The 20,892-nt window shown below is 49.9% G+C and overlaps 1 long non-coding RNA gene and 2 pseudogenes across 2 annotated transcripts in view; 2 read left to right on the forward strand and 1 right to left on the reverse strand.

Annotated features, from left to right (window-relative positions):
• The first annotated feature begins 5,429 nt into the window (after window positions 1-5,429).
• LOC100408762 (ubiquitin-associated protein 2-like pseudogene) lies at window positions 5,430-8,314 on the forward strand (annotated as a pseudogene).
• Window positions 8,315-13,502: 5,188 nt separating this feature from the next.
• Window positions 13,503-20,892, forward strand: part of LOC144581283 (uncharacterized) — a 21,643-nt gene continuing 14,253 nt past the window's right edge. Inside the window, exon 1 of the long non-coding RNA XR_013531896.1 lies at window positions 13,503-14,014. This is a non-coding gene — a long non-coding RNA (uncharacterized LOC144581283). The remainder of the gene's footprint in view (window positions 14,015-20,892) is intronic.
• LOC144581282 (ATP synthase peripheral stalk subunit d, mitochondrial pseudogene) lies at window positions 15,720-16,352 on the reverse strand (annotated as a pseudogene). Its single transcript, XR_013531894.1, has one exon. The product of XR_013531894.1 is annotated as an ATP synthase peripheral stalk subunit d, mitochondrial pseudogene (transcript).

The following is a 20,892-nucleotide window of genomic DNA, read 5'->3' on the forward strand; positions in this document are numbered from 1 at the left end:
ATGGCAATAATAAAAAGAGTATTAATAATCATTAAAAAATGGTCTGAGACCTTGAGCCAGAGCTGGTGACTCTACTGGCCTGTCTTCTCATCCCTGCCTTCCCCAACACACACTTTCAGAGTCACAAGGCAGCTGAGGAGAGGAGAGCCCAGGCTTCAAACTCAGCACAGAAGACAGGCCTCTCTGCAATTAGAAGGGAACACTGAATCTGGGAAGTGACCTCAGAGGAGGAAGAATGCAGGTTGGGGGTTAGGGCTCAGATATAAGAAGACTTGGAAGCTCAGGACCAGGAGAAAGAAAAAGCTGTGTGATCCTGGCGACCTAGGTCTCCCTTGGTGACCCTGTGCTCACCAGGGACTAGCAGAGACAGAGGGGGTCTGTGACTTGAAGGGGAAGATGAGTGCAGCCACATACCCACCCCTGGCTCTCATGTAATGTGTGGTCTTCACTATAATGAGATAGTAATTTGGGGGAAAGAGCAGAAATATCTCACTTTCTTGTGTTTTTTGTTTGTTTTTTTGTGTTTTTGTTTGTTTGTTTGTTTGACAAAGGTCTCATTCTGTCACCTAGGCTGGGGTGCAATCATGCAGTCTTTGCAAACTGCGACCTCTATTTCTGGGGCTCAAGTGATTCCCCTTCCTCAACCTCCTGAGTAGCTGGGATTATAGGCACTTGCCACTGCACCCAGTTAATTTTTGTACTTTTAGTAGAGATGGGTTCTCACCATGTTGACCAGGCTGGTCTCAAACTCTTGAGCTCAGGTTTTCCACCTGCGTTGGCCTACCAAAGTGCTGGGATACAGGCATGAGCCACTACACCTGGCCTCCAAATGAGACGTTTTGATCTGAATTTTTTCCTCCTCCAGTGGTCAGCATAGAACATTTTTTCAACATGTTAGTTACTTCCTAATTACAGGATTGTGACATCAAAGAAAAAGGTGTATGTGAAGCTCTAGTCGTCATATTATACACTGTGAGGTGACTTCTCAGTCATGATCTTACCTAAGAAAGAATTCTGCAAAAAAAGAGAAGAGAAAGAGAAGTCAAAAATGGTGCCATCAGCCCAGGTGATTAGTCATTCTCGGTTGATTGCTCTGTTTCCTTACTGCAGATGTGTTTAGCACTCACTAACCTCTGACTCTGCAGTCTTCTATCTGACACATGGGTTTGCACTCACTCATGATCCTGTTCGGTCTCCTTCCAAATCTATGTAACTGTCATTTTATAAAATGCCGCTTGTGAAAATGCTCTGGATGGGAGATTTTCCTGGGCAGATCTTCACCCCAGGCCTGGGTTCAGGACAGGGAGTGGGCTCTACTGTCAGTGTGGTTGAGCTGCAGGATTGTTTAGAATGGAAACAAATGGATGTACCTCTGCTTTCCTTGGACCAAAATTAAAGAAACTGCACACATAAAAGTGTATTAATATCCAGGAAGAGCTGTGGAATCTTAGGCAAAGAATACTGACAACATAAAACCTGCTAAGCTAGACTTCATTACTCATTTGAAGCTAAATCAAGTGAATCAGTGTTGTTTGAGCCTCTAAATAGAATCCATAAAATTCTAAAATCACAAATGAAAGCCAATTCCATCTTTAAATTAAATTTGTAGTAAGTGGTACCCTTGTTTGGAAAACAAACTCTTCTGGAAACTGACTAATACCAAAGCCATGCAGGAGGTGAGAAATAATTACTTACTCATGGGCTGAAATTACAGAGAGAATATAATATCAAGAATATAAGCCCATCCCTAGCTAATCTTAATTTAAAGTAATCTAATTCTCAGTGCTCATTATTGTAGCTTTGTGATATATTAAGCCATAAAACCTGTTTTGAAAAAAGTTCTTGAATATAATTTGGCAATTAATCTGCTAGCTATTTTATCTTCCCTACAGGAGTCAGGAATAACATTTCCAATATTAGGAGATGTATTTGCAGAGTACTTTCATTCATATAAAAGCACAAGAATGAAGCTAGTTTAATTATCTTATTATTTTATAAAATAATAAATTTAGGCCTCTTCGATTTGTTGATCTAGTAAGATCATATTTTATACTTGACACAGATTATAACTAGATGATAACAGAAAACATTTGGCCTTTGTCCATTATGACAAGACTATTTCTTCATGAAATTAAGGGTGAAGCATTCAAAGAAAGGTAACTTAATAACCTTAGTTTTTCACATTAAAAAATATTACAAACTTCAGCAGTTTTCAGAATTTAATAGTTTGTTACATTTCTTCAGAGTTTAAGAATATTCTAACACCATTGCCAGGATTAATATTCATCTATTTAAATTAGTTCAGTAAATAATTGTTTTTGCTTTCAGATTCCCTATTTAAAATTGATTTTTGTTTTAATATGTTTAATAATTCTAACACAAAAATAACTTCATTTGATGTTTTTATTTATTTAAAAAAGTAATTATTCTCATAATTAGTGGTTAGATTTAATTTAATTAGATTTAAATGAGAAATTGCCACAATGAAAACTTTTGAAAAGTACAACCATACAGCTGGGTGTGGTGGCTCATGTCTGTAATCTCAGCACTTTGGGAGGCCAAGGAGAGTGGATAACCTGAGGTCAGGAGTTCGAGACCAGCCTGACCAATATGCTGAAACCCCATCTCTATTAAAAATTCAAAAATTAGCCTGCTGTGGTGTCAGGCACCTGTAGTCCCAGCTACTTGGGGGGTTGAGACAAGAGAATTGCTTGAATCTGAGGGGCAGAGGTTGCAGTGAGTTTAGATTATGCCAACTGCACTCCAGCCTGGGCAGCAGCAAGACTCCGTTTAAAAAAAAAATTACAACCACATCTTACAACTGAAAAGATACACAAAATTAAAAATATGTGAAATATTAAAGTATATCTATGTCTATAAGATTGAGATACACAGTGGTTAAGCACGTTGTCTACTCCTGAAATTTTCTTTTTACAATGAGGTGACTTTAGAAGTTGTATTAGTTTGTTTTCATGCTGCTGATAAAGAAATACCTGATACACCCATCAAATTTCATGAGACTTATTCACTATCACGAGAATAGCACAAGAAAGACTGGTGTTCATGATTCAATAACCTTCTTTTGGGTTTCTTTCACAACATGTGAGATTTCGGGGAGGTACAATCCAAGTTGATATTTGGGTGTGGACAGAACTGAATCATATCACTCAGCCCCTGGCCCCTCCATATCTCATGTTCTTACATCTCAAAACCAATCATGCCTTCCCAACAGTCCCCCAAAGTCTTAACTCATTTCAGCATTAACCCAAAATTCCACAGCTCAAAGTCTCATCTGAGACAAGGCCAGTTTCTTCTGCCTATGAGCCTGTAAAATCAAAAGCAAGCTAATTACTTTCTAGATACAATGGAAATACAGGTATTGGGTAAATACGGCCATTCCAAATGGGAAAATTTGGCCAAAACAAAAGTTACAGGGCCCATTCAAGTCCAAAATCCAGTGAGACAATCAAATTTTAAAGCTCCACAATAAAGTTTTTACTCCAGGTGTCACACTTAGGTCACCCTGATTCAAAAGGTGGGTTTCCATGGTCTTGGGAAGCTCCAACTCTGTGGCTTTTCAGAGTACAGTCTTTCTCCTGGCTGCTTTCATGGGTTTATGTTGAGTGGCTGCAGATTTTCCAGGTGCTTGGTGCAAGCTGTTGGTGGATCTAGCATTCTGGAGCCCAGAGGATGGTGGCTCTCTTCTCACAGCTCCACTGGGCAGTGCCATAGTAGGGACTCTGTGAGGGGGCTTCAACCCCACATTTCCCTTCTGCACTTCCCTTGTAGAGGGCCTGCCCCTGCAACAAATTTTGCCTGAGCATCCAGGCTGTCCACACATCTTCTGAAATTCAGGCAGAGGTTCCCATACCCCAATTCTTGATTTCTGTGCACCTGCATGCTCGACACCAAGTGGTAGCTGCCAAGGCGTGGCCCTTCCACTCTCAGAAGCCACAACCTGAGGTCTACATTGGCCTCTGTCTGCAATGGGTGGGTCAACTGGGACAAAGAGCACCAAATCCCTAGGCTGCACACCACATGGGACCTTGAGCCTTGCCAACAAAATTACATTTTTCTCCTGGGCCTCTGGGACTGTGAAGGGAGGGGCTGTTGTGAAGGTCTGTGAAATGGCCTGGAGACCCTTTTATCCCATAATATTGTGGATTAGCATTTGGCTTCTTTCTGCTTATATAAATTTATGCAGCTGGCTTGAAATTCCCCATAAAAATGGGGTTTTATTTTCCTTTTTTTTTTTTTTTTAAAGACAGAGTCTCGCTTTTGTTGCCAGGCTGGAGTGCAATGGCGCAATCTCAGCTCACAACATTTACCTCCCAGGTTCAAGCGATTCTCCTGCCTCAGCCTCCCAAGTAGCTGGGATTACAGGAGCCCACCACCACACTGGGCTAATTTTGTATTTTGTGTACAGATGGGTTTCTCCGTGTTTCCCAGGCTGGTCCTGAACTCCCGACCTCAGGTGATCTGCCTGCCTTGGCCTCCAAAGGTTCTGGGATGACAGGTGTGAGCCACCACACCTGTCTGGAATTTTTCTTTCTACCGCATTCTCAGGCTGCAAATTTTCTGAACTTTTATGCTTTGCTTCCTTTTTAAAACAGAATGCTTCTAACAGGACCCTAGTCATGGTTTAAATGCTTCGTTGCTTTGAAATTATTTCCACCGTAAATAACTTCTCTCTATATCAAAGTTTCACAGATCTCTAGGGCAGGAGCAAAATGCCACCAGTTTCTCTGGTAAAACATAACAAGAGTTACCTTTGTTCCAGTTCCCAACAAGTCTCCCATCTCTATCTGAGACTGCCTCAGCCTGAACCTGATTGTTCATATCACTGTCAGCATCACTTATACAGGACAGAGATACCTATAAATTCCTACGTTTACTTACACTATAAAGGTAAGGGTGAAAGAAAAATTTATGCTTCCCTCCTTATGTTGAGAGAGTGCAGGAAGTGTTTCCAAAGTACATTTCTCTCAGCTCTGGCTTCTCAGATAATGTTATCAAGGTTTTTTCTGGGCCTGGGCTTCACCTGTTGACTGCCGTCAGCCTAATACAGAGAACTTGTTTCTCTCTTTGATTTTAACTTTCTTTCTTTCCTTAATTTCCCACCTCAGAACCTTGTCAAAAACTAACCCCTGAGGAAATCTCTGCCCAACAGAAGCTACGTACAGTGATTCAGATCCACTGGTACAGGTAGCTTACATCCTGGAGCCAAAATATGGTACAGCAGACACCAGATCCCACCCTGAGGCTGGTGACCTGGTAGCTATGGGAGCATAAAATGAAGGCTCAGTACAATTTCCTAAAGATGAAAAAAATATTGGGGGGGAAGGTGCAAGAGAGAGCGCTAGAGGAAAAAGGAGGGAGGGGGTGGGGAAGAGGGAATCTTATATTACATGACAGGGGCCACGCGGCCTGGGGTGTCAGTGTGGAGGAGACTGAGTATTCTGCCTTGTAAATACTGTTATTTGTATATACTGTAAATGATTATGTCGGTGGGCACTAACTGAACCTGGGGAAACTGGGAACAACCTCAAAACCAAAACCAGCCACAGCACAAGCAGTGGCCACAGGCCACTGCAGAAGAAATTCAACTTGCACAGTTGATTTCAGACCATAATGATGCGACTTTGAGAAAAAGGTGAAAAGATTGATATTACGGGCAAGAACCAGGATGAATGTGTAATTGCTTTGCACAACTGCAAAGGAGATGTCAACAGAGCCATCAATGTTCTTCTGGAAGGAAACCCAGACACGCATTCCTGGGAGATGGTCGGGAAGAAGAAGGGAGTCTCAGGCCAGAAGGACGGCAGCCAGATGGAATACAATGAGGAAGGCAAAGAAAATCGAGACCGGAACAGAGACTATAGTCAGCTACGTGGTGGGCCACCAAGATGGGGGAGAGGTGCCAGCCATGGAAGAGAGTGTATGCATGGGGCGTTATCAAAACCAGCTGTGGTTTGAGGTCAGGAAAATGGATTGGATGGCACCAACAGTGGAGGGCCTTCTGGAAGAGGAACGGAAACAGGAAGAAGGGACCGTGGCCAAGGCAGAGGTGGCTCTGGTAGGCGAGGAGAAAGTTTTTCTGCTCAAGGAATGGGAACTTTTAACCCAGCTGATTATGCAGAGCCAGCCAATACTCATGATAACTATGGCAATAGTAGCATCAATACATAGAACAACACTGGCCACTTTGAACCAGATGATGAGACGAGACTTGATTTCATTGGGGTTGAGGGGTCAAATTATCCCCGAAAATTTCAGACTGCTCCTGGTGCATGGAGGACTGCAACAGAGGAATGGGGGACTGAAGATTGGAATGAAGATCTTTCTGAGACCAAGATCTTCACTGCCTCTAATGTGTCTTCAGTGCCTCTGCCTGTGGAGAATGTGACAATCACTGCTGGTCAGAGAATTGACCTTGCTGTTCTTCTCGGGAAGACACCATCTACAATGGAGAATGATTCATCTAATCTGGATCCATCTCAGGCTCCTTCTCTGGCCCAGCCTCTGGTGTTCAGCAACTCAAAGCAGACTCCACAACACAGCCGGCTTCAGGGAACACATTTTCTCATCACAGTATGGTGAGCCTGCTGGGGAAAGGATTTGGTGATGGTGAATGAAGCTAAAGGCGGCAGTACTACGGGCTCCCAGTTCTTGGAGCAATTCAAGACTGCTCAAGCCCTGGCTCAGTTGGCAGTTCAGCATTCTTAGACTGGAAGCACCACCACCTCCTCTTGGGACATGGGCTTGATGACACAATCCCCATCATTGGTGTAGTATGATTTGAAGAACCCAAATGATTCAACAGTGCACAGCCCCTTTATAAAGCGCCAGGCTTTTACCCCATCTTCAACCATGATGGAGGTGTTCCTTCAAGAGAAGTCACCTGCAGTGGCTACCTCCACAGCTGCACCTGCACCTCAGTCTTCTCCTCTGCCAAGGAAATCCACATCGGCTCCATCGATGTCACCTAGATCTTCAGACAACCAGTCCTCTAGCCCTAGCCAGCTCAGAAAAAGCTGAAACAGCAGGAGAAAAAAGCCTCCTTGACTTCTAAGATTCCTGCTCTGGCTGTGGAGATGCCTGGCTCAGCAGCTATCTCATGGCTAAACCTGCAGTTTGGGGCATTGCAGTTTGGGTCAGAGCCAGTCCTTTCTGATTATGAGTCCACCCCTACCACGAGCGCCTCTTCAAGCCAGCTCCAGTAGCCTATATAGCAGCACGGCCAGCGAATCTTCATCTACAATTTGATCTAACCAGAGTCAGGAGTCGTTATCAGAGTGGCCCAATTCAGTCGACAACCTATACCTCCCAAAATAATGCTCAGGGCCCTCTTTATGAACAGAGATCCACACAGACTCGGTGGTACCCCAGCTCCATCTCTTCATCACCCCAAAAGGACCTGACTCAGGCAAAGAATGGCTTCAGTTCTGTGCAAGCCACACAATTACGGACCACTCAATCTGTTGAAGGTGCTACAAGCTCTGCAGTAAAATCTGATTTACCCTCCACTTCTAGCATCCCCGCTCTCAATGAAATGGTATCTGCACCTTCCTTAGTGACAACAACCAATCTGCACTCATCCTCCTTGGGTGGCTTGAGCCACAGTGAGGAGATTCGAAATACTAACACCACACAACACAGCAGCACATTATCTACGCAGCAGAATACCCTTTCATCATCAACATCTTCTGGGCACACTTCAACATCCACTCTTTTGCACACAAGCATGGAGAGTGAAACGAATCTCTATTCTTCCTCCAGCACTTTTTCCACCACATCCAGCACAGTCTCTGCACCTCCCCCAGTGGTCAGTGTCTCCTCCACTCTCAATAGTGGCAGTAGTCTGGGTCTCAGCCTAGGCTGCAACTCCCCTGTCACAGCCTCGACTCGAAGTTCAGTTGCCACGACTTCAGGAAAAGCTCCTCCCAGCCTCCCTCCTGGGGTCCCACCGTTGTTGCCTAATCCGTGTATTGTGGCTCCAGGGCTGTTACATGCCTATCCGCCACAAGTATATGGTTATGATGACTTGCAGATGCTTCAAACAAGATTTCCATTGTATTACTACAGCATCCTATTTCCCACACTCACTACTCCGCTGACTGGGGGGGATGGTAGCCTGGCCGGCAACCCTTATTCTGGTGACCTCACAAAGTTCGGCCTTTGGGATGCCTCCTCCCCAGCCCCGGCCACAACCTTGGCCCAACCCCAACAGAACCAGACGCAGAATCACCACACCACGCAGCAGACATTCCTGAAGTGTGGCTTTTCAAAAAATTGTAATTCTTCCTATCAATAAGCATGTAATGTTTTTCCATTCGCTTATGTCAGCTCTGATTTCCTTGGATAGTGGTTTATAGTTCTCCTTGTGGAGACCTTTCACTTCCCCTGTTAGATACATTCCTTGGTATTTCATTCTTTTTGTGGCAATTGTGAATGAGAGGTCATTCATGATTTTGCCCTTGGCTTAACGGTTTTTGGTGTATAAAAATGTTAGGGCTAGTGATTTTTGCATATTTATTTTGTATTTTGAGACTTTGACAAAGATGTTTATCAGCTTAGGAAGCTTTGGGGCTGAGCCGATATGGGTTTCCTAGATATGAAATTATGTCACCTGCTATCAACTGTAGTTGAACTTCCTCTCTTCTGATTTGAATGTCTTTTATTTCTTTCTCTTACCTGATTGCTCTGGCCAGTACTTCCAATACTGGCTTAAATAGGAGTTGTGAGAGAGGGCATCCTTGTCTTATGCTGATTTTAGAGGAAAATCTTTTCAACTTTTGCCTTTTCAGCATGATGTTGTCTGTGGTTTCGTCATATATGGTTCTTATTATCTTGAGGGATGTTTTTTCAATTCCTAGTTTATTGAGAGTTTTTAACCTGACTGCATGTTGAATTATGTTGAAAGATTTTTCTGCATCTATTCACAGAAGTCATGTGGTTTTGATCTTTAGTTCTGTTTATGTGATGAATCATATTGATTTGTATATGTTAAATTAACCTCACATCCCATGAATGAAGCCTACTTAACTGTGATGAATAATCATTTTGATGTGCTGCTGGATGAAGTTTGCCACTATTTTGTTAAAAATGTTTGCATCAATGTTCATCAAGAATATTGGCCTGAAGTTTTCTTTTTTTTTTTTTTATTTTTTATTGGATTATAGGTTTTGGGGTACATGAGCAGAGCATGCAAGACAGTTGCGTAGGTACACACATGGCAGTGTGCTTTGCTTTTCTTCTCCCCTTCACCCACATTTGGCATTTCTCCCCAGGCTATCCCTCCCCACCTCCCCCTCTGTCAATTTCTCTTAATAGAGTTTTCTAAAATTGTCACTTTTGCAACCTGACTCATAAAGTATTCTTGACCGTGTTGGCTATTTTTGCCATAGAGAACAAAATTAATATTCTGTTTCTATTACTGTGTGGGTTTTGTCCCTTTAAATTAATTTTTACTTCAAAGGACCCTTTCTCGGACTTTTCCCTAACCCTTCAGGTTATAGTATGCAGTTGAAAAATCCATGGGGCAAGCTTCATAACACTTCATATGTTATTGAAAGTACTGAAGAAAATGGACCTGAGGAACCTAGCTAGCCCTACCTGGAGTTCATGTCATTTTTGTCATTTGTTTTGTTTTCCAGTTTTTAATGCACAAAATAGCAGTAACAATACCCGGCAAGAATTAAAGGATAATTGTAAGACTCGTAAATCATTTTGATAAGGATCTTCTGTTCAGTATGCATTTCTGAATTTTTAGTCATAGAAAGATAGTGCTAGGTATAATTTCAGGTGTCTAGCGTGGACATATTATGATCTAAAGTAATTGCTGTCTTGATGTGAAATAAAAGTGCTTTATCATCCAAGGACAGTTCTATACAATTATGTAACTATTGCTATTTTAGGAGTGTTATCAGGGTATTAGTAATATTAATAAAATAATTAGAAAGCTTAAGCAACTAGCCTTCTGGAAAGTTAAGGATAAAAGAATAAATAGGCCAGGCGTGGTGGTGGCTCAAGCCTGCCTGGGAGGTTGTGGCGGGTGGATCAGAGGTCAGGAGGTCGAGACCAGCATGGTCAACATAGTGAAACCCTTGCCTCTACTGGAAATACAGAAAAGTTAGGGGGCCGTGGTGGCACGTGCCTGTAGTGTAGTCCCAGCTGCTCACTCACTCGGGAGGTTGAGGTAGGAGAATTGCTTGAACCCACAGGGGGCGGAGGTTGCACTGAGCCTGGGTGACAGAGAAAGACTGCTTCTCCAAAATATTAGAATAAGGCCGGGCGCGGTGGCTCACGCCTGTCATCCTAGCACTTTGAAAGGCCGAGGTGGGTGGATCACCTGAGGTCAGGAGTTCAAGACCAGCCTGGCCATCTTTAGAAAAAAGAAACCCCATATTTAGAAAACAGAAGAAAGCCACACACACACACACACACACACACACACACACACACACACACACACACGCTAGAATAGAATAGAATAGAATGGAACAGAATAAAATAGAATTGAACGAACGAATGAATGAATGAATGAATGAGCAATTTTTCAGGAACAAAGAAAACCCATGGTGACACAAACCTATGCTTCTCGCCTTTTGAGGCAGCAATGACGCTACAAATTATGTGTGATTTCTTGTTTTTCTACATTTAATTTAACGTCGTTATTATTATTATACTTCTTGCTATTGTTCTTATTTGAGACGGAGTCTTCCTCTGTCGCCCAGCCTGGAGTGCAGTGGCGTGATCGCGGCTCTCTTCAACCTCCGACTCCCGAGTCAAAGCGATTCTTCCGCCTCGGCCTCCCGAGTGAGTAGCTGGGACTACAGGTGCGTGCCACCGCACCCGGCTAACTTTTGTGTATGTAGTAGAGACGGGGTTTTGCCCTGGTCAGCAGGCTAGTCTCGAACCCCTGACTTCAAGTGATCCACCCGTCGTCTCAGCCTCCCAAAGTGCTGGGATTATGCTCGGTGCGTTATGAGCGGCTCGGCTAACATGGTTAACTTTATGGCCCCGTGGTTGGGCCTTTGGTTTACAGCCAGAGGCTACCTGACAGAGCCCTGTCCCTCGAAAGAAGGGTGGTTATCTGCAGATAGCAGCAGGGTCTTGCTCTGAAATCCTCAAAGCCTCTGCTGTGATTCAGAATGGTGGTGTCTGTCTCAAACGGATGGTCCTGTTGATCTGCTCTGGTATTTAGAAATGAATGCTCCCCTACTAAAATCTGTCACAGACACCTCCGGGACGGATGAATGTGGTGGGTGCAAGTTTGGAGGTGAGGCAGGTGCTTCGCTAGAGCTGAGGAGTTGAAGACCAGCCCGGGAAACAGGCTGCGGTGCATTTGTCTGGCCAAGGCCCATGGCAGCCTCCACTTCCCGACCTCAAGCAATCCTCCCACCTCGGGCTCCAAAACAGCTAGAACTATACAGGTGCCTGCCATCACGATGCCCGGCTAACTTTTTAATTGTTTTGATTTTTTAGTACAAACGGGGGCTCGCTGTGTTGCCAGGGCTGGTCTCAAACTCCTGGGCTCAAGCGATTCTTCCACCTGAGTCTCCCAAAGTGTTGGGATTATAGGCGTGAGCCATGGTGCGCTGCCCTCTTTTTATTTCTTTTCTCCTCCTCCTCCTCCTCTTCCTCCTCCTCCTCCTCCTCTTCCTCCTCCTCCTCCTCCTCTTTCTTCTTCTTCTTCTCCTTCTCTCTCTCTCTCTCTCTTCCTCCCCTCCCCCCCTTTCTTCCTTTTCTTTTATTTATTTATTTATTGGAAAAAAAAAAAAAGATGGGGTTTCACCATGTTGGTCAGGCTGGTCTTGAACTCCCGACCTCAGGTGATCTGCACGCCTTGGCCTCCAAAGTACTTGAATTACAGGCATGAGCCACCACACCCGGCCTCATTCTTTTTCTTTTTTCTCTTCCTTCCTCCCTACTGGATGGATGGATGGATGGATGGATGGATGGATGGATGGATGGATGAGTGAGTGAATGAATGGACGGACGAGTCGGTTTCCGGAAATATTTACAGGCGAGGTCGGGTGCCGCAGATGACGGCAGGGCCTTGCTCTGAAATCCTCGAGGCCTCCGCCGTGATTCGGAACGGTGGCTACCTCAAGCGGATGGTCCTGTTTGTGTGCTCTGGTCTTTTTTAATTTCTTGAGACGGAGTTTCGCTCTCGTTACCCAGGCTGGAGTGCGATGGCGCGATCTCGGCTCACCGCAACCTCCGCCTCCTGGGTTCAGGCAATTCTCCTGCCTCAGCCTCCCGAGTAGCTGGGATTACAGGCACGTGCCACCGTGCCCAGCTAATTTATTTATTTGTCTATTTTCCGGTATGTTTAGCAGAGACGGGGTTTCACCCCGTTGACCAGGTTGGTCTCGATCTCTCGACCTCGTGATCCACCCGCCTCGGCCTCCCAAAGTGCTGGGACGACAGGCTTGAGCCACCGCACCCGGCTGTGCTCTGGTCTTCAGGAACGAGCGGAGCCTTCCCGTGCTCCGCCACCTCCTTGTATGTCTTCTACGACCGTCCACGCTTCCATGTACTTTTTTAGAGATGGGGTCTCCCTGTGTCGCCCAGGCCGATCGTACGTAGGTCACTGTGACCTTGAACTGACTGGTGGGCTTAGAGAGATGCTCCCCTGACTCAGCCCCTGAGGAGCTGGGCCTACCGGCCCGGGCGGGTGCCAGGACGCAGCACGACACAAAACGGCCGGCTGATTATCTATCTATCTTCCTTCTTTTTAATTGTTTTCTTCTGCGACAGAGGTTCCGCTCGCTCGCTCGCTCTGTCGCCCGGGCTGGAGTGCAATTGCTCCCGGACCCAGCGGGAGGGTCGGGTCGGGTCGGGTCGGGTCGGGCTGCTTATTCTTGCGGCCTGATGATGAGCTGAAGACGAATTGGGAAAGGAGGGAGTTTTCATTTCTGTGACTGCTTACGGGGAAACGGAAGGCCTGGAAAATATCGCCAGACCGACTCAAAACCACAGAGAGGAGGTCAGAGCCTGTGTACCTTCCGAGCTCTCTGTGTACGTGTCACGGTGCGTGGTCACCTAAAGAGGGAAGCGAATCCCCCCCACCACCCCCCCGCCCCGGGAGTCTCGCTCTGTCGCCCAGGCTGAAGTGCGGTCGGTGGTGAGATCTTGGCTCACTGCGACCTCCACCTCCCGAGTTCCAGCGATTCTCCTGCCCCTGCCCGGCCTTTCGAGGGCCTGGAGGCGGGGGTTTCGCCATGTTGACGGGGATGGTTCGGAACTCCTGACCCCGGGTGACCCGCCCGCCTCTGCCTCTGACTACCGGAGTGCTGGGGTGAGGGGCGTGGGCCGCCGGGCCTCGGCCTGCTTTTTCTTTTGTTACTAGAGAAGAAAATGGCGTGGGCCCTCTCGCTATCACGGTATACACTCTGCTATTCTGTGGGATACGCCGTGCGTGTGAGTGCGTGCGTGGGTACGTCCGTGCGTGCGTGCGTGCGTGCGTACTTACGTACCTACGCACGTACGTAGGTGCGTGTGTTTCTGCGCGTATTGCCGAGTCACGGTGCTTCCTTCCCCCTCAGGGTCTCCGCTCCATTAGTTGTGGGGGAAATGCCTGGGAGGGTGCCGGGCTGACACTTGCATATGTTGTCATCGGGCGTCACCTAGCGGTCACCGGTTCTCCGAAGTCTAGGCGGCGTGACGGGACGCTCTGGCCGCCCGCCCACCGTCAGGAGAGACTGTGGCTTCTCTCTGCCACCCGCCCCCCACCTCCCCCCACTTAGAGGCCCGCCCTCCCTTAGTCCATTCGTCCCCCACCCCCACCCCCACCCCCACCCCCGACTCCCTCGTTGCCCAGACGACCCCTGGAGACCCTGGCCGGGCCCGATTGTTCTTCTCTTTGATCCGTTGTTTCCCTTTCTTTCTTGGTGTCTTTCTTAACCCATATGGACCCTTCTGCCTGGGTTTTGTGGATGACAGCTCCACTTTAGGCCTTGTCGTTAGTGGGGACTTTCCCGATTCTCCCCAGATGTAGCGAAAGCAGGTAGATGTCCAGAGTGTGCTCGTAAATGGCGTTTCCCAGAAATCATCGAATGAGTGTGGAGGAAGAAACATGCGGTGCCCCCCTTTCGAGGCAGCGATGCCAGCAATCATGAATTAGGTGTCATTGCTGGAGTCGGCTTGTTTCCTGAGTTGCCCTCCGTGCCCACCCCCACCCCAGTCTTGAATACATTTTAGAATAACCTACTGTGCCTCCGTCCCTTCCCCTTCCTCTTTGTGTCCCCTCCTGCTCCCCTTGGTTTCTCTCCTTCCACTCAGGCATATCCCCCCTTCTTTCTTTCTTTCTCTTTCTCTTTCTCTCTCTCTCTCTCTCTCTCTCTCTCTCTCTCTCTCTCTCTCTCCCCCCCTCCCCACCCGCCACCCCTCCCTCCCTCCCTCCCTCCCTCCCTAGGTAAACTCACTCAACCACCCTGGCCCAGGCCCTCATAGTCATTTTTCTTCTTTTTTTTGGAAACAGAGTCTCACTCTGTCACCCAGGCTGGAGTTCGAGGGCACGATCTCGGCTCGCGGCGGCCTCTGCCTCCCGGGTTAAGGCGATTCTCCTGCCTCAGCCTCCTGAGTGGCTGGGGGTTACAGGCATGCACTGCCACGCCCGGAGAAGTTCTTTCTTTCTTTCTTTCTTTCTTTCTTTCTTTCTTTCTTTCTTTGATTAAAATTAAAGAAGTTTATTTGTATTGTTAGCAGAGACGGGGTTTCACCATGTTGGCCAGCCTGTTGTTGGACTCCTGACCTCAGGTGGCCCACCCGCCTCAGCCTCCCCAGAGTGCTGGGATGACAGGCCTGAGCCACCGCGCCCGGCTCATTGTCACTTTTAACGGTTACCTTACGTGTGGCATTTTTATTTTCCTGGCCAACATATTCCTAAGGTGGAAGGTGTGTCGCAGCCCCTCCCCGGGCCTTACTATGCCGGTAGAGGATTTTTCGAAAAGAAATCTGTCTGTGCTTTCTCCTTTAGTTTCTCTCTCCCTAATTGCCTTCTCCAGTTCTTTCTTTCTTGTTTGTTTCTTTTGTCGTTTTCTGTGTTTCGTTCGTTGTTCCTGTGTTTCTTTCGTTGTTTCTGTGTTTCTTGTGTGGTATTTTTTTTTTTTTTTTTGAGATGGAGTTTCCCTTTTGTTACCCAGGCTGGAGTGCAATGGCGCGATCTCAGCTCACCGCAACCTCCACCTCCTGGGTTCAGGCAATTCTCCTGCCTCAGCCTCCTGAGTAGCTGGGATGACAGGCACGCACCAGCATGCCCAGCTAATTTTTTGTATCTTTAGTAGAAACGGGGTTTCACCATGTTGACCTGGATGGTCTCTATCTCTTGACCCCGTGATCCACCCACCTTGGCCTCCCAAAGAGCTGGGATTACAGGCTTGAGCCACCGCGACCGGCTCCTTCCTTCCTTCCTTTCTCTCTCTCTCTCTCTCTCTCTCTCTCTCTCTCTCTCTCTCTCTCTTTCTTTCTTTCTTTCTTTCTTCTTTCTTTCTTTTTTCCTTTTTTCTTTATTTTGAGACAAGAGTCTCACTCTGTCACCCAGGCTGGAGTGCGATGGCGCGATCTCAGCTCACGGTGACCTCCACCTCCGGGGTTCAAGCGATTCTCCTGCCTCTGCCTCCTGAGTGGCTGGGGTTACAGGCATGTGCCACCACGTCCGGAGAATTTGTTTTTCTTTTCCTTTTTTATTTTTAACATTAAAATTAAAGAGGTTCTTTTTTTTTTTTTTTTTTTTTTAATAATTACTTTTATTTTTAATGTCCAGAATGTGTAATATAAGGGCCAGAGCCTCCTCCTGGACTCAATTTTATAAATTCTCAATTGGTTGGTGAGGCCAATAGGGATACTTTTGCTTGTCCAATTTGGTTTCTGGGAAAGCTTCGTTCAAGTCCTCAATGGTCATCTGTTCAAATGGAATTAAGTTCTTATACTTCTCCATCTTTTTCTCATATTCTACAACCCTGGCCTTTGAGAGAGACACCCACTCAGCACAAGACTTCACATCTTCTTTTTCTTCAGCATCCACCAGGGCAGTATATGGATCCTCTGGTATAGGAACCTTCAGGGCATTAAACTTCTTCTCAAAGTCATCCACCAAGCCTGCTTTGGCCTCATTGGCCTTGTAGTAAGCCCAGTCAATAGATGGTGGATTCTCAGGTAAAGCAGCCAACCTGGAGGTTAGGATCTCATTCCAGGATTTCAGGGAATTAGCAATGGCCTTTTGGTTTTGGGGTATGATCTCCCAAAAAGCTATCCAGTCAATGGTTTTTAGAGCAAGTTTTCGCCCAGCCATCTTGGAATCCTTCACCGACCCCAGCTGCCTATCGTCCACAGCAGCAAGTAACGGAAGTGGGTCCCTTTTTTTTTTTTTTTTGGTATTTTTAGCAGAGACGGGGTTTCACCATGTCGGTCAGCCTGTTGTTGGACTCCTGACCTCAGGTGGCCCACCCGACTCAGCCCCCCAGAATGCTGGGATGACAGGCGTGAGCCACCGCGCCCGGCTCATAGTCACGTTTAACGGTGACGTTACACGTGGTATTTATATTTTCCTGGCCAACCGTATTCGTAAGGTGGAAGGTGGGTCGCAGCCCCTCCCTGGGCCTTACTATGCTGTTAGAGGATCTTTCGAAAGGAAATCTGTCTATCCTTTCTCCTTTGTTTCTCTCTTCCTAATTGCCTTTTCCAGTTCTTTCTTTCTTTCTTTCTTTCTTTCTTTCTTTCTTTCTTTCTTTCTTTCTTTCTTTCTTGTTTGTTTCTTTTGTCGTTTCTGGGTTTCGTTCATTGTTCCTGTGTTTCTTTAGATGTTTCTGTGTTTCTTGTGTGGCCTTTCTTTTTCTTTTTTTATTTTTTATTTCTTTTTTCTTTTGAGACAGAGTCTCAGCCTGTCACCCAGGCTGGAGTGCGATGGCGCGATCTCGGCTCACGGTGACCTCCGGCCTCCATGGTTCAAGCGATTCTCCTGCCTCAGCCTCCTGAGTGGCTGGGATGGCGGGCGTGTGCCACCGCGCCCAGGTAATTTTTGTATTTTTAGTAGAGACGGGGTTTCAACGTTTTGGCCAGGCTGGTCTCGAACTGCTGACCCTGTGATCCGCCCGCCTCGGCCTCCCAAAGTGCTGGGATGACAGGCATGAGCCACCTTGCTTGGCCTCTCTCTCTCTCTCTCTCTCTCTCTCTCTCTCTCTCTCTCTCTCTCTTTTTCTCTGTCTGTCTGTCTGTCTTTCTCTGTTGCTCTTTCTTTCTGTCTCCCTGCCTTTCTTTCGAGATGGAGCCTAGCTCTGTCGCCAGGCCCGATTATGTTTAGCAAGAAATTTCATTTTGTCTATTTTCTTTCTTTCTTCTCTCTGCCTTCCTTCCTTTCTTTTCTTTTTCCCTTTTTTTAGATTTTTACCTAAATGCAGGTGGGGGCTAATGCCGAAAATGGCATTAGCCTCTTCTTTCTGCCTTCCTTTCTTCTTGCTCTGTGTTTTTCTCTTTCTTTCCCTCCTCCCTCCCTCCCTCCCTCCCTCCCTCCCTCCCTCCCTCCCTCCCTCCCTTCTTTCCTTTTTTCTGTTCCTTTCCTTTTTTTCTCTCTTTCTTTGTCTTTTATACTTTTTTTGTCTCTTTCGCCCTTTTTTCCTTCACCTCTTTCCTCATTCTTTCTCTTCTTCATCTTTCTTCATTTTCCACCTGTCTTTCATCATCTATTTTCTCCAGATTTTAAAATTTCTGTTTTCTCCATGTCCTTCCTCCCCCCACCCTGCTTCCTTTCTTCCCTCTCTCCTTCCTCCATGTGTCTTTTTTCTATCCCCCCTCCCTCCCTCCCTCCCTCCCTCCCTCCCCCACACCCCAGGTTTGATTGTGAAAGTGTCCTCATTCTGTGTCTCTCTGTCACCTGAACGACTCGCGACCGAGTCCTGTGTGTTCTTTCTCCCTCCGAGATGCATGTCCAAACAGCCACACGTCGTGGGCTTGTCTTTGGAGCCTGTCTCGGTCTACGCAGAGACACGTTTGGAGGACGGTTTCTGTGGGGTTGGGGTGGAGGGGCTGTGTCTTCGGCCTCGGCCAGACTTTTCTCGACTCACGGTTTCGGTTTTGCCGTCCGCCGGCCGCCCTGCCATCTGGATCTCTCTCGGTGACAGGTTTGGGGACCTGGTCGTCGCCGGTTGTCGGGCTCCATCTGGCGGCCGCTTTTATATGGTTTTCTTGGCTTCTGGAGCTCCGGTGACAGCTGCCGAGGGAGGGGACCGTCCCCGCTGTGAGCTAGTCATTGCTCCGGAAAGCCTGCGGCCGTCAGCGGGGCTGTCCCTGTGGCGCCAGAGCTCTGGCGAGTCACTTGTGAGTCAGAGCTCGGGCGTGCAGGGCTGTATGGGGGCAGGCTGTCGCCGAGTTTCCAGGCCCGAGCGAGGTGTCGGGGCTGCCCGGGCCGGTCGACCAGTACGCCGTAGCTCCCGAGGCCCGACCCGCGACCCGCGGGGACCCTCCGGGCGTGGCGCGGGTGGCCGGGGACGCCACTCCACGGCCCTGTGGCGGGCCAGCGCGGGCCCTGGCCGCCAGAGGCACCCACCCACCCGCCGGATTTCTTTCCCGAGTCCCTGTGGGGAGTCGGTGGCCTTCCTGCGCCGTCCTCCCGGGGTGCCGCGCCTGGCCGCGGTCCCTCTGCTGTGACGCTTTACTTCCGAGTCCGCCTTCGTGGTCGGAGAGTGGTCCCTGAGCGCCTTCGGTCCCTCGTGTCGTGTGTCCCTCGCGTGTGAGGGGACGGCCGAAAGAGTCTGTTTCTGAAGGCACGGGCCGGCCCCTGCGTGGCACCGGTGGCCCGGAGGGCGTGCCCGGGAAGGGCTGCTCCCTGTGTGTGTGTGTGTGTGTGTGTGTGTGTGTGTGTGTGTGTGTGTGTGTGTGTGTGTTTAGGTCGACCAGACAGCCCTGGGTGCTCCATGTCTGGCTGTGATGGTGGCCTTTTTGGGGACAGATGTCCGTGTCACGCATTTCTGAGTCGGCGGTGTGGCCGGTGACTAGACCCCCTGCCCCCTGGGCGGGGTGTATCTTTCACTCTGAGTTGTCGTTTTGTGCCACCGGGTTATTGCTGACACGCTGTCCTCTGGCGACCCGTCGCTGGAGAGGTCGGGCCTCTGGATGCGTGGGGGGTCTCTGGTCTACCGGTGACCCGGCTAGCCGGCCCTGCTCTGGGTTGAGCCGCCGGCTGGGGCCCGTGTGCCTTGCCTCCCGTGCATCCGTCTGAGTGTCCCGGCTCCCTGGTGCCGCCCTGGGCCCGGGTCTCTTCCGACTCACCTGGGCGTGGCGGGGAAAGGCCGGTGCGGGCGGGCGGGCTCCCGTCTGCCTGCGTGTGCGCTCCCTGCTGCGGGCACCTGGGGCGGTCGCGACGACCCCGTTCCGTTGGCTCCGTGCCGTGCGTGTCAGGCGTCCTCCTCTCCTCTGGGGTTGTCCGCCGTCCCTTCCCCGGAGCGGGGCTGGCCGGCCTCGGGCCCGTGGGCTCCGTGGCTTTGCTGAGGTTGACTCCTTCGCCCCGCTCTGGGTCTCTTCCGATCGATGTGGTGACGTCACGCTCTCCCGGGCCGCGACCGATCCGCGGTGGGCGAGGGACGGACATTCTCGGTGAATGGGACCGCTCTTCTCGTCCCGCCCGCGGGGGCCCCCTTGCCTCTCCTGCACCCTGCCTGTGGGGTCTGGATCGGGAGGTGTAGGGGGTACGGAATCCGGCCCGACCTCGCCGTGCTCCCCCGTTCTCCGCCTGGCGGGGGCCGGTGGGGTCCTCTGACGCGGCAGGCATCCCTCGCTCTCGCCTCCTGTGGTTGTTGCCTTGTCGGGGGCGGCCCCTCTCCGCGGCGGTGGGGGGCTCGTCCCGATGGCCCGTCGTGCTGCCCTCGCCGGGGTGGTGCGAGCGTTGGCTCGGCTTGGGCCTTTTGCGGTGCTCCTGGAGCGCTCCGGGTTGTCCCTCAGGTGCCCGAGGCCGAGCGGTGGTGTCGTTCCCGCCCCCGGGGCCCCCTCCTCCGGTTGCCGCCATGGGGTCTGCGTGTGGGTCCCGAGGAGAAGCGCTCAGCTCGTCGGAGGGTTGTCGTCGAGGCGATCGATCGAGGTTTTGTGCCCCTCGACGCGGGGTTGAGGGGGTGCCTCGGGTTCCGCTCCTCTCGCCGTAGACCTCATCCCTCCCTTCCCTGGGTGTCCCTGAGCGCCTCCGTGGGCGGCCCGGCGAGGGGCGACCGGTGGGTGGGGGAGTGTGACCCGCCCTCGGTGAGAAAGCCTTCTCTAGCGATCCCAGAGGTGTGCTTTGGGGGTACCGGACTCCCCCGGCCCGCCGCCTCTCTCTGCGTTGTGGTAGCGCTTCCGCGTGGCGATTGGATTCGCTCGTGTGTAGGCAGAGTTCCCTCTTCCTCCTCGGTGGCGGGGAGAAGTGGGGTCCGCCGGTCTCCGCGGTGGGGACCGAGCGCCGCTCGTCGCCTACTGTGGCCCGCGCCTCCCCCCTCTGAGTCGGGGGAGGGTCCCGCCGGGCCGGGCCCTGTGTCCTCGCCGTTGGGGAGGTCGTCGCTTGAAGGCTGGGTGCGTGTGGCGTCCCGTCTGGCGCGTGACCCCCTTCCGCTGCGAGCCGGCTCTCCGCCCGCTCCCGTGCCGTGCCGAGCCCTTGCCGGTGCCGGCGACCGCGCTGTGTGCGGGGCGACGGGTCGGGCCGCCTGGGCCCGGGAAAGCGTCCCCACGGTGGGGCGTGCCGGTCTCCCGGAGCGGGACCGGGTCGCGGATGGACGAGATCCTGGGTGTGTCGCCCTGGCGTCGGGCTTGTCGCTGTGGTCGCTCCGGGGCCCCCGGCGGTGGGGTCCGGGTCCCGTGAGGGGTCTCCGCGTTGGTGCCGAGGGCCGGCCGGTGTCCCGGGTGGGAGGGCTGCGGGACCGCCCTCGT

The sequence above is a fragment of the Callithrix jacchus genome, chromosome Y (assembly GCF_049354715.1).
Source record: "Callithrix jacchus isolate 240 chromosome Y, calJac240_pri, whole genome shotgun sequence".
NCBI classification, from domain to species: domain Eukaryota; kingdom Metazoa; phylum Chordata; class Mammalia; order Primates; family Cebidae; genus Callithrix; species Callithrix jacchus.